Consider the following 18370-nt stretch of genomic DNA (forward strand, 5'->3'; position numbering starts at 1 on the left):
AAAAGTAAAAGGGGGAGGGGGAACAAACAAGTAGTGTGTCTGATTAGGTGTCACGTGTGAATGGTGAGAGATGCACTCATAATTAGATGGATTAAATGAGCCTGTATCCAAATTAGTTGGATCTGGAAAAAACTGTAATGTTTTCTGGCATTTTGGGGCTGGGTTTTTCTTTTCCACACTGGTCTTTTGCTGCAGGGTCCACACCGTCTTAGATGGACTTGTTCTCCATTTCAATGGAACACCATATAGAGATAATGATATTGGGAAACAAATATGGTTGTAGCCATGTGTAAAATTGGTGTACAGATCTCTCTCATGCTGGCAGTAATCCTGGTAAAAAGGCAGGGTTGCCAGTAGTTATCATGGAGGTTTGCCCTCAAACCTCTTTGATGTGTCACATGTAGCAAAGGAAGTGACAGCATGCTTTGTGTCCACTGTTAGTGACACAGAGGTGGGTCTTTCTGGAGCCTATATATTGCACAGCACTCCCAAAAGTTAGTGTGTGTCATCCAGTGGTTGATCTCTGGCGTTCAAGGTCTGCAGCAGTTCAAGTCTGTCTGTCAGAGAGGCAAGTGACAAGCTTAGTACACACTGTGTCCAGGGCTCTGGCACAGCTGGTGGTCTCCCTTAGGGGAGAGGTGGAAAGACAACTTAATTAGAGGACAGGAGGAACCTTCTGAATGGAGTGCAGCTACAAGATGTGCGGCTAAGTGTCGCCCGCTGTGATGGGCAGTCTGCCACACGACATGCTAATAAAGATGCCCATGAAAGACCCTTCTTGCCTGTGAGTGGAGTTACTCAGGGAGAAGGTGCACCCGGGAGTTCCCTTTCAGAAACTCCTCCCTGCTATCGTAGGGATCTTGATGGGGTGGAGGCGCTGTACCAAATGTGAGTAGGACTCAGCACACTACCTCAGACGCCTGTCATGGTGATATCCCCAACAACATCAAGCGGGAGACTCAGGAGTCCTGTAAGCCAGCAGGTGCACCACACTACACAGACATATAAATGGGACAGTTTTTCACATATGGGGTCAGGATCAGAAGGGCCCAGGGAAACACCGTTACATAGTCTTTTTTTACTGTACATCTTTACTGTTAGGTATGGCAAAAGTAAGATATAAGTTGTCATTGATACCATAGTAGACGGTAATCTATGGAAGAAGTTAATTTAATTAAAGTAGCGTAAAATGCAGTAGCTGAAGTTAACATCTTCTGGTGGGGAAAAGTACTACATTTTATACAGTGCATGGGTTGCTCATTTGCTGTATTCTTTTATTAAGAAATAATATAACATAGATCTTTATAAAATGTTTGCTCAATTGTGAAATAATAAAATGCACTGCAGAATTTTAAGGACAATTTCAGTATGTGCCTTTTTTTAAAGAATAGAAACATATTAGCTACATTTCGTATGCATCATCAGCCATAAATCCCCATCATTAGCTGTACTGTATTTTAGTTAAATTATATAATGCTCTATTGTTCCACAAGTAAGTGTTCATATTTTTTATCTTGAAAAATTATATACCAGACATACTGTAACAGAGGAAGCCTCCCAACTCTTAACACATCCAAAACACTGGCTAAACCATACAGTACATTTACTTATAGATATCAAAACAGTTATTTATTGTGAACTATCTCAAAATACTAAATGTAATAATTCATACAGTTACCACATCACACTAATCACCTAAAGGTAATGTTACCTTAAAAACTTATGTAGCCAATGCTGGTTTCTAGCTACCAGGCTGCCCCCACTGGCGGTAAGCCCTGGTAAGTGCAGGCCTGCCAGGAGTAATCATGAGTTTTCCCCACCCACTGCAGCTTCAATGAGTCACAGGGGAGGAGGTGGTTCAAGGCCTGTGTGTGTCCAATCAGGGAATCAGACCTGGTACCTGCTTCCCTTGTACTTAAGGAGTTGCACTGCTAAATTTAAGGAGTGCCTGTATCTTCTTGAGAGAGACTTGTCTACCCACAACAGTTGTGTAGGGCTCTACCAATCTGTAATCCCTCCGCAAGGACTGCTTCAGGGCCCCTTGGCCTGGAGTGGAGGTCCAGGGTACATCCTGAGGGTGAAACCCCAAGAACTGCTGTAACCACTATGTGAAATGTATATGCTGACCATCTGCAGTGTAAGAATAAAGTGTGATCCTGTTCAAATATACCTTCCTTCCTGAGACTGCAATCAGGGCTGCCAACAGAAATCATGGGGCCCAGGACAAATGAAAGGAGCAGGGCCCCCTCCCGAATCCATAGCGCACCTACCACAAAAAAATATTTTTTAGCATGCAACTTTTACTTAATTGTTTCCTTATTGTGATACAGAAAAAAACATTACAATGCAACCTGTTTATTTGTATATGTTCAACAAAAGACAGGAGACTGTCTGAGTGCCTTGGTGGGTGAGTGGGTGGGTAGATGACAGTGACTGGGTGGGTGAATGACAGTGACTAGGTGGGTGGGTGACTGAGTTGGTGGGTTAGTGACTGACTGGGTGGGAGGATTAGTGACTAACTGGGTGGATGGGTGAGTGACTGGATGGGTGGGGTTTAGTGACTGGGTGGATGACTGGGTGGGTGAGTAACTTGGATTAGTGATTGACTGGGTTTGGGTAGGTTAGTGACTGACTGGGTGTGTGAGTTAGTGACTGACTGGGTGGGTGGGTTAGTTACTGACTTTAGTGACTGACTTTTATTGACTGACTGGGGGAGTGGTTGCTTTAGTGACTGGGTTTTAGTGACTGACTGTGTGGGTTAGTGACTGACAGTGTGGGTTAGTGACTGGGTGGGTGGATGGGTTAGTGACTTTTAGTGACTGACTGGGTGGGTTGGTTAGTGACTGACTGGGTGGGTTATTGACTGACTGGGTGGGTTAGTGATTGGGTGGGTGGGTGGGTTAGTGACTTTAGTGACTTTTAGTGACTGGGTGGGTGGGTTAGTGACTGACTGGGTGGGTTGGTTAGTGACTGACTAGGTGAGCTAGTGACTGGGTGGGTTAGTGCATGGGTGGGTGGTTTAGTGACTTGGGTTAGTGGGTTAGTGACTAGGGTTTAGTGACTGACTGGGTGGGTTAGTGACTGACATTTACTGATTGGGTGGGTGACAGCGACTGGTTGGGTGTCAGCGACTGGATGGATGACAGCAACTGGTTGGGTGACAGCGACTTGGTGACTGAGTGGGTTAGTGACTAGGTGGGAGACAGTGACTGGGTGGGTGGGAGACAGTGACTGGGAGACAGTGACTGGGAGACAGTGACTAGGTGGGTGGGAGACAGTGATTGAGTGGGTGAGAGACAGTGACTGGGTGGGTGGGAGACAGTGACTGGGTGATAGTGACTGGGTGGGTAGGAGACAGTGACTGGGTGGGTGGGAGACAGTGACTGGGTGACAGTGACTAGGTGGGTGTAGAGTGAAATCAAGTTGCGGGTACATACTCCTAAGAGCTCCGATAGTTTAAAAAGGAGAGTAAACCCTAAGGATCCAGGATTTTGGGTACTAACCGGCCAGGGAGCTGGTTGGAAGGTACTTAAGTTGATTAGAGCTGACCGGGCCATAGAAGCCAGGTTCCGGCAGTCTCATGGGTACCATTTTCCCTATGTTCCTGAACCCATTATGCAGGAGATTGAGGATCACCGTCATAGTGGCTAAAGTTAGCAGTCACTGACTATCTCCAGCGTAAAACCAGTTATAAGGAGTTCCTAACTAACACCCTTATTTGTTCCACTATGAGGGAATGGTTACTTGGAACATGTATCTACATGGATAGGGTGGAGGCCGCCAGCAAGCCGGTGGCCCCAGAGCCTATTCAGTGTGGGTGATATGGGTTTTGTATGTATATCGGCTGATGTATATATGCTAGTCATGTGAAAATTTGTATCATATCCAGAATAACAGATGGTGCCACAAATTTGGACCCAAGTGAGGTTGTTGGGAATTTCACCTAGGGGAGCGTGTAACAGTTTATGTCCCATAATACCTCTCTTTCTCACATAGTGTATCTGGTATGTAAGCCCCTAGTATGTTCAGGGCAGTAATAGGGTTATCTATGGGCCAGTGACCCGCCCCCCCTTATGTGCCACTTGTAAGTGAAGAAAGTAAGATGGTGACTCATGGCCTGTGTAAGCCTATCAGGGATAGGTACAGTCCATGAGCCCACCCCTTCCAGAGACTTCCAAGTGAGAGTAGCAAAATTAGTTAGTCTTGTGCTGGGAGGAGAAGAGAGCACAAGTTCTGTCTGTCTGGACAAGTTAGCTTTAAATCAACAATAACTTATCTCTAAGCTAACTTGTCCAGTGATTTTAGTTCACTGTTACTGGTGTCCTTATATATGGATTTCCGTTGTTTGGCTGTACCCCTGCTGACTGCACTACACATTGTGTCTCCATCTACACACGGGGTAGTAACATTAATACCTCCATTAAGGGTTCATGCTATGCTGTATACTTTTAGTAAGAATTTCAGCAAACCACCAGTTTATAGACAAACAGTGCTATTGTGACTTTACCAAGTTATATACCTACCTTTGCAATATGGTGTACCCTTCTGATATATATGTGTATTAACACATAAAGCCTGTCCCACTTATTAGCCCATCACCGTTTGGTCCGTGAGGATTTTAAATCCAGTGTGTGTTTATATTTGTTCCCTATAGTTGTTTAGTTTGCGTCGGTAATTTACTTAATAACATTTTATTATTTTTGGTTTTAATTGGTGTTTGAAGTCCGTTGGCTGGAGGTTATATACCTCCTTTTTGGTCCTAGTGATTTCACTGTGCATCCATCTCCACCATATAGATTTATGTATGGTGACTCTGAGTGCTATTATTAGGGCTTATAGTGACCTCTTCTAGTCACTTGTCCAAGTGTTCATTTGTTAAACTTTCCCTAAGCACCGAGGTATTTATCTCTTTACTACTAGGAGAGCGACGAGTCATTCTGTGTTTGTGTGGCATCTGTAGTTATTAAGATCCTTGGTAGTGCTAGTTACTTTGTAGCTTTTCCACAAAGCATCCCTGAAATGGTATAGCACTATAACGTCAGTTGTAGCCCACGGACGCTGGGCCCTCCGTACTCTTATTCTGCATAGTGGAGCATGGGTATCACAGTTTTAAGAACTCGGATTGGAAATAGTCCAGAGCAGAATCGGGGTCGGGAAAAAAGTCGATTCTGCACCAAGGGCAGTTGGTAAGGTCAGACAGAAACTGTTGAAAGGTTAACGTTTCTAAATGTTCTAGTGAGGAGAAGTTTAGGGCTTGATTGGGGTGATTTAAGTTTCCATACACAGTACCCTATTGCATGGTCACAGAAAATGTCAGGAATGATGCCAGAGGATTGGATTCTGCCAGGATTGGTATGTACTGTATGTATGCATGTATGTATGTATGTATGTATCAATGTCTTTATTTATATAGTGCCATTAGTGTACATTGTGCTTCACAGCAGTAATACACGTGACAATCATATAAATAACAAATAATACAAATAACAGATCATGGGAATAAGTGCTTCAGACATAAAAGTAACATTTCGGAAGAGGAGTCCCTGCTTCGGGGAGCTTACAATCTAATTGGTGGGGTGAATGTACAGAGACAGTAGGAGGGCGTTCAGGTAAATGCATCTGCAGGGGGCCAAGCTTTATGTATCATATATAGTATTAGCCACGGTGTTACTCATATGCTTCTTTAAGCAAGTGTGCCTTAAGGTGGGTCTTAAAGGAGGATAGAGAGGGTGCTAGTCGGGTATTGAGGGGAAGGGCATTCCAGAGGTGCGGGGCAGAAAGTGAGAAAGATTTAAGGCGGGAGAGGGCTTTAGATACAAAGGGGGTAGAGAGAAGACATCCTTGAGAAGAACGCATGAGTCGGGATGGTGCATAGCGAGAAATTAGGACTGAGATGTAAGTAGGAGCAGAAGAGTGTAAAGCTTTAAAAGTGAGGAGGAGAATTGAGTGCGAGATTCGTGATTTGATTGGAAGCCAGGAGAGTGATTTCAGCAGGGGAGACGCTGAGACAGATTTCGGAAATAGTAGAGTGATTCTGGCAGCAGCGTTTAGGATTGCTTGTAGGGGAGACGGGTGAAAGGCAGGAAAGCCGCATAGCAGGAGGTTACAGTAATCGAGGCGGGAGTGAATGAGGGCCTGAGACAAAGGTTTAGCAGTCGAGCAATAGAGGAAAGGGCGTATCTTTGTTATTTGAGGAGAGAATCCAGTCTAGCAAGGAGTGGTTGTGAGATTTCAGGTTTGTCCGTGTGAATTGGGAAATCAGTTGCTTTAGGTTTAGTAACTTGAGCTGTAGCTGGATTTTATGAGTTTATGCCAATTGTAGTTTAAATCCCCAAGAACTAGCAGCTCACTCTTCTCATTCAGAGAGGAAATGGAGCTAAGAAATTGGGTGATATCAGTCAGGGACTGTAGAGGGGCTTTAGGGGAGTGGTAGATGCCAGCAATCAGGACAAACTTAGAAAAGGAGAGGCAGATTTTGCCAACTAGGATTTCAAAAGAGGGTGGCTTGGGGGGAAATATAATAGTGTAAATGTAAGTTTTCTGCAATATAAAATAACACCTCTCCTCCTCTCTTTGACCAATCTTTCATTGAAATGGAGTATCCATGAATGGCGATATTTGCCTGGAGGGTTTTAGGGGTTAGCCATGTTTCTGCGTGAACGATGGCTTAGGGTTTATGCATAAGGCACAATGCCCTTAGTTCATCCAGTTTATTTAATGTGTTGCGGTCTAGAGGGGTACATTTGTTACCATACATAGCTCAAGACACATCCCCCATTGTACAGAGAATCAATTTATACTTAATTTAATTCTATTTTAATCAATTTGTTTTCATTGCATTTGGATGCCTTATTTTAAACATTGGTATAATAAAATTGTTTATTTTAACTTAATCACTTTACTACTGTTGTGCGCTGTGTATGGAATTATTTTTCTCTTTGGTACCCCTGCGTACCCCTGCTGCATATTCATATTTCCGTAGAAGAATGGAATCGAGTTTGTCTAAACAAAAGGAGCTAAATCTCTAATATCTTTTGGGGTGTTTTGTACCACGATTAAATTTGGAATTTTTTTATGCGTCACCATTTTAGTCCTTAAAAGTAGATCAAACCTCCAAAAACTGTGCACCCTATGTTTGAAGGCTGTTCAGTGACATCATACATACTGTATGACACATTGTTTATTTTTCGAAATTAAGTTTGACGCATTGCATTATATTGAATACCTGATTGATACAATTGAAATGAAAACAGACGGATGTGTATTTTTTTTAAGTATACCTAGTATTAGTAAATATAAATTATTAGTGAAAATAATACATTTTGTTCACCTACAATATGTAATAAAACATCTGTGTGGTGTCAAGTAAATGTTTGGCTGATATATACAGTAACCACTTCATTCTAGGCAAACGATATAAATAGACTTTTTATGGTTTACACCAGATTCAAACTAGTGGATGATTTTGATGGAGGTTGAATAATTCTTTTTTTTTAACACATAGATACAATGTTTTTTGTTCATCCCATTTGTACTGTATGCCCCAATATACAGGGCTAAAAACATTTTTGACAAATATTGAGGAAAAAAAGGTTAATACGTTTTTTATGTTTTGCTTTCATTTCCCTCTTTCACAGCATCCTGCATTTATCTCTTCAAGTTGGTTAAAATGTAAATGATGTACATTTTTACATTTTTCTGTATTTGTTTTTATATAAGTTGCTGCCTTGTTCTAACTTTGAACATACTGTACACATATTTAAAGAAATACAAACTTAATGGTAGATATGTTTTATATTCTTCTATTGCTGCACATTTCAGGCCAGTGTGAGTGACCAACCACTTGTTTTTCAAAATCATAACAGAAAGGGCATTTCTAAGAATCACAACAATTGACAACAATATAGATTTGAAACTAAAATGTAAAAATGAAAGTAGTTTATAGCATGAAACCAGGATAAAACAAATCAAATAAAGTCAGTGGATACAAAAACATTTTTTAAACTAAGCAAAATGGTAATAATAATAAATCTGTGCCTACATATTTCTTTTGATTTTTTACTACTTTTTAAAATGGCTGTTTTCCTGGTCCTTTGGAATTATTGTATGCACCCTGAGGCATCTGTTTGGACTTCCAATTGACTTCAATGGAAATTTAGTCGAAGAATGGTACGGACAGCTGCTTTGGCATATGTAGAATTACCCCCATAGAAGTAATAGAAATAAGGATGATGTTGCTGATTGTAAAATTGTATTGTTTCAAATTAATATGTCTAATAATTGAAAAATGGAACCTCGGACCCACAGTATGAAACACTGTTTTCCTGTACTTTTACACTAAAACTTGGGAAGGTACCACACTGAATAATCCTAGACTGGCCAAAAACAAGAAGCAATATAAGGTATGACACATATTTTCCTATTTTAGCTATGGGTTTATGCAATTCAGTATTTAAATTCAATGAGACAAAATCTTGTTTACATAAACTAATCTGCAGATGGAAAATGACCCATTTAATTAATACTATCTTTTATAGTGCTATAATGGGATTTGACATGCCCAGAGCAGTAATTTTCTTCACTTGGGCACAAATTCACTAGTTCTGATTAGTGTCCTAATTTTGCTATAGAGGCACATAGCTTCTTTTCCTCACTTTGGTAATTCTTTTACTAATTACTGCTATCTGGCAGCTGTTGATTTCATGTAAACAAACCATGAACAGCACAAGTTGTGCATGCATGACAGGATTTACATAATTAAAAAAAACAAAGTGTTTCACATGCTATTAAAGGAAAATATACATACAGATGATTACTAAACTAGCACTTAGACTGAACAGCCTAATAAAATGCATTATTCACTTTTAGTGGTTACATCTAAAAAAGAGTCAATTTCACTGATCCCACATCTGTTGACATGAAGATAGAATGGAAGACCAGGTTATTTACACCTTTTTACCGGGAACATTAATTGAGCAAAACAAGGTAATGAAATAAATTGTAATTTATTTGGCATAAATTCGCTTACACACGATACACAAAATACAGACAAAAAGACACATTTGTATTAAAATATGGAATTACCCATGGAGACTGTGATGGCAGATACAATAGAAATCTTCAAAAAATGATTGGATATCTTTTTAGAAATGAAATATATACAGGGATATACCGAATAAGTTAACATTGGAACGATGTTGATCCAGAGAGTAATCTGATTGCCAATATTTGGAGTCAGAAAGGAATTTATTTTTCCCTTTATGAGATATCATTGGATGAAATTTCACTGGGGTTTTTTTTTTTTTTTTGCCTTCCTCTGGATCAATATACTGTAAATACAATATAGGATAAAGTATCTTTTGTTTAAATTTAACATAGGTTGAACTTGATGGACGTAGGTCTTTTTCAACCTCATCTACTATGTAACTATGTACTATGTAACTATGTAACCATGTATTATTTGTCATCTTAACTCTATGCCCAGGACATACTTGAAAACAAGAGGTAACTCTCAATGTACTACTTCCTGGTAAAAACATTTTATAAATAAAATAAATAAATGTAAATCAAATCAGTCGTCTCACATAAAAAAGAAGGAGAGAGTTTGAACTAAAGGTTGCAGAAAACTATTAATTTAAGTAGAGCTGGGTTCAAACATAGAGCTTATACCAGCCACAATGGGCATATAGTACCTGGTGAAGCAGAGAGAGATTTGTACATTTTTGGTATGCTATAAAATGTTGGTACCTTAGGATCGGTACACACAGATATTTTGCTCTCTCTTTAAAAATGACTTCATGATCTCAGAGATAATTCTATCTAATTTGATATTTAATTTACTAGTTGGATTACAGGTAAGTTTTTTATTAAATTGAATATTATTTAAGAATTTCATGTTTTCTTTAACATACTAAGACTGATTCATTATAATGATAAAACCCACCATTATCCATGGATGTAATGCCAAAATCCGTCCTACTCATACATTCTTGTAAAGCCTGACATTCATCCTTAGTTAGATTATCATCAGTATTAATAATTTCTAATTTTTTAATGTAATGATAAACAAATTTAGTTAACATATCTACTGGTGGGCAGGTGGTCCATGATGGAAAAAAGTTTTTCTTCTTTAATTAGCTATCTCCTCTGTCCATAGATACTTCATCATAGGTTATATCCACCCCCAAATGTCGTAAACAGTCATCTATTCTACCTTCTTCATATAACTCCTCCAAGTCCTTGATGACTCTATATTCTTTTATACTAAAGGACCACAGTAAATCCTTGTCTGGGATTGATTTGCTGAGTCTATTTTTTAATCAATAACAACTTCCTACTTGTGGTCTGTCTCATTCTATTATTTATCTTTGTCTTTTTTATTGACTGTGGTGGTCTTAAAAAATCAGTATCTAACTATCTAAAGCATCCATCTAGTTTTGTTCTTGTTTACTATCTGACAAATTCACTGGAACTCACAGATTCTGTGTATTATAATTTAATATATACAAAGATGGCAATTTAATCTTCAAATATGGGATACATTGGGGTGAGACTATAGGGGGTGCGTACAGATTGAGCTTCTTGTTTGTAGTTGGAGTTGTGCCTTGATAGTAGAGAGTTAGTCCACCTCACAAAGTATTCATTGAATGTGTTTACAATGTTAGTGTGATTTGTCAGGGTAGTATCATCCTTTTGGAAATTAGATGGTTTTTGATAGCTAAAAGTTTGGAATATATTGTTGATGGCCTTCTAGAAATTTGCTGGATTTGATGTATTTTGATAAAGATTCCCTCAGTAATATCGGGCTTTTGCTAGTCTTGTTTGCCTTGTAGATACAGTATATTTAGCAAGTATCTGTAGTAAATATCTTTGGTAGTGCCAATATCTAAAATGGTAAAACTCAATACGGTCAGTTGTAACCCACGGAAGGTGGGCCCCTCAAACTCTAATTCTGCATAATGAAGCATTGGTATCACAAAGTTTTATGAACTCTATTTTGAAATAAGCAAGTAAAGAATCGGGGTCAGGAATCAAGTTGATTCTGTACCAAGGGCAGTTGGTAGGATCAGAAACAAAACTGTTGTGGGTTAAAGTTTCTAAATGTTCTAGTAAGTAGAACTTTCGGGATTGATTTAGGTGGTTTGACTTTCCTGACAGTACACTATTGAATGGTCGCTGAAAATGTCAGGTTGGATTACAAGAGGATTTGATTCTGTTGGGACAAGAGGGTAGGATCCAATCTAGCAAGGAATGTTGGAAGATTTTAGGTTTGTCTGTGTGGGTTGGGAAATCAGTTAAATTTAGTGCCTTGAATTGTGTCCAGATTGTGTTGTTTTTAGGGTCAAGCTAATTGAGTTTGAAATCACCAAGCCTGAACACCTCACTATTCCCATTCAGAGAGGAGAATGTGCCAATAAAGTGACTCATATCAGTCAGGGATTGTAGTGGGGCTATAGAGGGCAGTAGATGCCTGCAGTAAGAATAGGCTTAGAGAAAGGGAGGCACATTTTACCTATAACACTGTCCCCCCCCCGGGAGATCCACAGCTGTTACTAATGTGTGTGGTGCGGTACCTGTTAGGTTCCAGGAAATACTGAGTCGTCTGCATGATGGTAGTGAGACCAGGACAGGCTTATAGTGATCTCTGGGTTCTTTTGTTGGTACTTCAGCACCTCCAGTTGTGATGGGCTTCTGGGTTGCAGGACATCAGCTCCCACTCAACATCTCTTACCCCTCCTGCCAAGGAACTGTCACCAAGCAGAGGTATATTGAACAGGGTTTATTGTGCATCACTGCAGCTCTTCATTGCAGCAGAATGGAATCCCCGGCGTCCCAGACTTTTGGAGGGTGCATACCCCAGTAGTAGGGGGCAATGAGTCGTGATGGTCCCCAGGCCTGTGTGTAAGCCCTCTGTGTAAGGGTGAAACGCGTTGAGGGGGAGACGCTGGTGTAGCCCTGGTGTGTGAACAATAAAGTTTTTGAAGAGACATCCGGGAGCCTTCTTTCAGACATGCGCAGTTGCGCCGAACTTCCTCCATTTTCCTGAATCGTTTCTGACGGTGGCACGCAGGAGTAGGCGAGGAGAGTGGGTCCCAAACCGGAGGAGGATGTAACAATATTATCCCCCTGCACCCATTATTTCTGTGGCCCTGCATAGCTCCCTCATACCTACTCCAGTGTCTGATATCTCCAGACCTGTGTAATACACTGAAGCGCACTACAGACTCCCTGGTTCCCGGGCTGGTAGATGAGCATGGGTCCTGCTGCTAGGCATGCCAGGCGGGATAGACTTATTTAAGTTTGCAGGAGGGCTTGGAGAGGGTTCTGACAGGGTTGGCGGTACGGGCCTAGTTTAAGGGGGGTTAAATAGGCCCGTTGGTGGCGGCTCTTGGGGGAAAGGTGCTTGTTCTTGCCAGACTGGGAGCTGTGCCGTTTGAGCCCGGGGGGAGTACGAGTGGGCAAGGTCAGTTATCCATGACCTCGAGAGCCCGCTCACGTAGGGGACATGAGGTCAGCGGTTCGAGGGCCGGCTGACCGTCCCCTCCCCCTCCTGTCAAAGGAGCACTCTGGCAGGGAGTGCATTTACCCCATTAGGTTTTCTGTATAAATAAATAGCCGTGGCCATTTTACCTCCAGTTCCCGTTTCCTGTCTTTATTTGCACGTTACATGTGGGTACAAGGCGGGGGGAGAGGGGAACCGCCTGGAACCTCCCTGGTCAAGCGGCCTCCCTAGCCATAGGCGGGGGGGCTCCATGACCAGGGGGGTCTGGCCTTCCCCTCGCTGGCCCACCCCCACACCTCCCTCCCCGGCCTAGGGGAGGAGTTCCCGGAAGGCCTACTTAAAGGCCAGGCTGGCGGGCAGCACGTCCTCTTTTGCTGCCCGCCAGACGATTCCCGCTCACCCATCCCCTTAGGTAGTGATTGCAATCATGTAATGAACGGCAGCAGAAGGTTGAACAGGGCCAGGGTATTCCCAGGAATGTGGACTTATGCATTGTATGCCGTGTTAATGTTTCTTTGTTCTGTTACAGCATGAACTGCTGATACTGTGCTGAGTGAAAGGAACGAGGTTCTAAACAGGAGGGGTCATTGACCAGTTTTGCCTTTGTCGCAGCGGCTCTTGGGGGGTAGGTGCTTGTTCTTGCCAGACTGGGAGCTGGGCATTTGAGCCCGGGGGGTGTACGAGTGGGCAAGGTCAGTTATCCATGACTTCGAGAGCACGCTCGCTCGCAGGTCAGCGGTTCAAGGGCAGGCTGACCGTCCCCTCCCCCTCCTGTCAAAGGAGCACTCTGGCAGGGAGTGCATTTACCCCATTAGGTTTTCTGTATAAATAAATAGCCGCAGCCATTTTACCTCCAGTTCCCATTTCCTGTCTTTATTTGTACGTTACATGTGGGTACAAGGCGGGGGGGAGAGGGGAACCACCTGGAACCTCCCTGGTCATGCCTTTTTTTTTTGTCCAGATTTCAAAATTACTCTTTGATAAATCATTTGTCTCTTTAAAAATAAATAAATATTTATGCACAAAGTATGCACAAGTATTCGCCCCATGCGAAAGTGCGAATATCTGCATTAGGCGACATTTGTTTGGACATTCGCAATAAAATCTAATAAAATTAATCGAATATCGATTCCCAGATTTGAATATTATTGCTTTACAAAATAGGGAGGGCAACGTGAATATGGTGTCGGGTTTAGGTACAATCGACCTCATTTTTGAATGCCAAATTCTATGTTGAATATTTGATCGCAAATCAAAATATTGCAAAAACATGGATCAAATTTTTATATATTTGCCCCTCTCTACTCCTTAGTTTTGTATCTCAGGCAAATTCTGCTCAATGGAAAACCAGAACTGGACAGCAAGTGTGTATTAACCTTGTAGTCGAAGGTAACAAAACTTTCCCTGTTACAGGACCCTAATTCTGCTTTTCTCTCGACTATATACAGTACTATATATTGGACACCCTTTCTATCTTCACTCTGACAATGCAGATAAGCAGGAAGGTAAAAGATGTAGGAAGGTAGGGAAGAGAGAGGTGGCTTTTTTGCAATCTTGCTTACCTGCCACAGAAGGTGATTATTTTTGCAATAAATAGAAATTGAAGGATGTATGCATAGGATGGTTCAAAGGGACCGTCAGCATAAAGGGAGGAGTGAATAAATAAAATATAGGTATTAATATATCAGATCAGTAGTGAAACATTCAATATGGGGGAAGGGGTAAAACTTTGAGGTTACTGAAAAAAGTAGAGGAGGTAAATACATCACTTTTGTTTGTGGAGGAGCAAAATAGTCTTTTTTAGCTGTATTTTTTTGCTCTAGTAAGATTGTGTATACTTTCTTTAAGGCTGTATTGCTGTGATAGGTGAATGATGTACAAATGTCTTTTGTTGTTTCCAGTTTGTTCAGAATGTTCTAATGAGCCAAAGAGTATTAAATAGTTCAAATTGTTCTTTTTATGCTGTTATATGACACTAACCCTCATCAGAGAAGGCCTGAGTGGGGTGTGAATGTCCTTGCAATTGTAGATTCCTCAAGATCTGGTGTATAAACAGTGATGTGTGTTTAAAAATATCTATACAGTAATACGGGGGGGAAGGGGAAAGAGGTGGGGTAACCCCGCTCAGCCACTAGGATATGAGAGTAGAGACTGGACAATGGTGCTATCAAGGATACAGGTAGATGCTGAAAATATCTATATCCAGAAAGATAATATGTAAGTATACAGTATGTATATGTTTGTTTTTGTATGTACTGTATGTAGACTTCAACGCAAAGGACTTAAATCAATGGAGGGTTCTACTATAGAGACAGAGGGGAATTTTGAACCTGTGTTGAATATCAGAGCAGAAAGGCAATCATTTCATGTTGGATACATGCAGGCTATCAGGATACACGCAGTTGTTGATTTTTAAAATAATTTCTTGGATATTCAGTTTTTTTTTTTTTTTTTAAGTTTTACTGAATGGCTTTAATTTAGGCTTAATGGAAATTCTCAGCAGCAGGTAAAGGTGAGGCAACAATATTGGGCAGACTCAGGAATATCTTTAAATGCAGTACCATCAAAGCTATCATCCCTCAGACACTACAGGCGGTCTTCGTTAATCCGCTGGAATCCGTCTTACAAACCACCGCCAGATAGCAGACCGTCGCATTGTGGATCCAATGTTAATCCACGGCGGTGAGCGTCGGATAATCCGTTCCGACGTTGGATAATGCATTCAGCGTAATGCATTATCTGGCATCGGATAATCCATTTGACGGATAACGTATCGTCGGATAGCGAGGACCACCTGTATATGTAAAATGTATTCAATACAATAATAATACAATATTATTCACGGAGAATTAGAAAGCATAAATAAAATTTTCAAACTCACGCTAACCTTTCTAGAGGTGTCTAAATACTATATGGCTGAAAAAAGTTATAGTTAAATAAGATTTTCCAGAATAACACAGGAGTTGGATGAACCTCAGTAAGACAAAGTATCAGTATTTGCATTTCATGATATGCCAATGTATGTTGCTTTAAATATAATTATGTATCAGCATGGAATTGACATCATTCACATGATACACTATGATAATGTACAGTATATCACATAATAATATGCAAACATGATCACTGAATATATGTAGAATCACTCATACTGTATTGTGACTTATTGTGTTGACTATTTAAATTGTTTCAGTTCATTGTAGAGTTATTGCACTGCAACACAAATTTACTGTATCATAAATGTGCTTGTACTGTATGAATACTTTTGAGATAAATATTCACTGTAACTATTCATGTGTATTTTTTTTATTGAGTTCTGCTACAAAGCATAGTTATTAGAGAAATTGTTGCTTCTGCTTGAACAGTAGATTTACTACTGTAAACAGAAAAGATTATGTAAAGGATATTGAATATTATGCCAAAATATAGTAAAAAGCACATGATCAGCATTTTTTGATAGAATGAGGAACATTTGATGTATTTAGCCTTTTTAATTGTAATTATATGTTGAATGTGTGTGCTCTTTCGATAATGTTCAATAAAATAAAATATTTAAACCATATATTCCAGTTGCAAATACAATTTCAGGTTGAAGTAAATTTATTGGACACTGAAATCTAAATGTCAACAATACACAAAAGATTTTCTCATATTGAGGATTGAGTTTGGTTCTCTTTATTTTAAATAATATTCTCCAAATTAAATTGATGTCAAAATGTTTTTACTCTTTTTTAATGTGACGAATAATGATTTATCACTGAGTTCTTTCCATACACACCATGTAATAATTTGGTAAATAATCGGATGGTTAGCTTAAATTTGATGAAAGCAAGAAAGATGTGCAGACATGAAAAGATAAATACCATTTGCATTGTGACATCAATATAGAATAAGGATTTACTAGTGAAAACAAGATACAACCAAATGTGACATACAGTATTTGCTCATTCAGTTAATAATCAAAATGATGGTCAATAAGGTTACTACTGAACAGTATCTTCTTGTTACACTTTTTAACTCATTCAACACATTAATTAATAACATCACACTGTGAACAACCAAGACCTTGGGTAATGAATGTTAGTAGCAGATCCTTCTGGCTGCTTCTGAAGATGCATTTATTTTTCTCATTATTTTACACACAATCTCTCAGCTATTGTCTGTCACTATGGCTCACTCAGGAAGCTTCAGAAAGTGGTAAAGATGTCAAGAAGCGATAAGCTTCATTTATTTTTATAGCCATCATCAGCAGTTTCTTTTTTGCTTAAAGGCCTATAACAGAATTCACTGATTGGAATCAGCACCATATCAGAATATAGATATGATAGCACTTTCTTTGAAGGTGAATGGCAGATTGAAGGACACATCACATATTTCACAGTTGATATTTAAAACCCATCAAATTAATTATGTTATTTTTTTCACGTTGGATACTCCTACAGTATATGCTTGGAAATTGATCAAATAAAACAAGAGCATTTCAGGAGATAAATAATCACCCTTAATAATTTAAACCAATATCTAAGTTAGTTCATGAGAATCAATTAAATGAGCATCGTTGTTGGGAGGGAGGGCTCAGTTTTCATTGCTCTCTTACAATACATACTCAATTGTGGCTGAACCAGATGTATGCATATAATAATATTTGTTGCTTCAAATAACTAATAATCTTCTTACATTTACATTATAAAAAAAATTGGTTACAAATGTATAAAGTTTAGTATCATATTACTCTAGATATTACTCCACACAAGCTAAACTTAGTTATTGGCAGATCGATATACGGTAACGGAAACCGTAGTGGTAAACATAAGAGATGGGTGAACTGGTCCTAATCATTTCCCCAAACTTTCCCAGGTATTTCATTTCAAATCCCTCCTTGAGTCTTGGTTTCTCGGATTTTAAATAATCCGATGTCGGGTTTAAGATAAATTCATACCATGGGCCGTGTTTGCTTCTGATCTGATGTTGGATTGTAAAAAAGAAATGCGACTGATTAATTCTTTGAAGTACCTTAAAAATAAATGCTGGCAGATCAATCAGCCATTCAAAATTTGAGCCGTAGGTGTATAATTCCACTCCCACTTCTTGCCTGCACACCGATTTTGGAGAAGGGAAAGCAGGGAGACAGATACAGAGGGAGAGACCGAAGGAGAGAGCAATAAATAGAGAGACACACAAACAAACCACACACACACAGACGAAATTATTTTTTTATTTTTTTCTATTTTGTTAAAATCCCCTAAGTTAACCCTTTGGCCAAAGTGTATTTACTAAATGACCCATTTTCAAGAGATATATACTGTAGGTATTTCACTGTGTATTTTTGCACATTGGATGTTGCTCTGGACTTCTTTGTTTCTTGTTGTATACATTTTGCCACACCCAGTAGCCCTCCTTTTGACACTTTGCAGGCGCAGTTAAGCATAGCGGCGGCCATTACAGCTTCGCACATGCGCAGTAAAGATCGCGCAAGTGGTCCCCATAGGAAAGAGCTGTGCCAAGGACTATAATTCCCAGCAGCCTCTGGGGATTGCACTTTCACTCTGGTCACATGCAGTCAGACAGCCACTAAGGCTGACAGATTCTCATGCTGCAAAGAAGATACAATGTTGTGTGCAGACAGGGATTGTTCAGTCAGGCTGAGGACACAGAGGGCGAAAGAAGAGGGGCAGAGAGCTGCGAGCTTCTGCCCTAGGCCAGAAATCCCCAGGCTAGAGTTGAGACCCTCACTCCCCACTAGTGAGGGTGGGTGGTCACAGGGACAGGCCCTAGGATAGGAACCTGTCACATTAGAGAGAGAGAGAAGACCGGAAAGGGGAAGAAGAAGGAGCTTAGTGTGTAGAGAGGCAAGTAGCCTCTACACTA

This window comes from Ascaphus truei, chromosome 3, assembly GCF_040206685.1.
Source record: "Ascaphus truei isolate aAscTru1 chromosome 3, aAscTru1.hap1, whole genome shotgun sequence".
Lineage (NCBI taxonomy): Eukaryota > Metazoa > Chordata > Amphibia > Anura > Ascaphidae > Ascaphus > Ascaphus truei.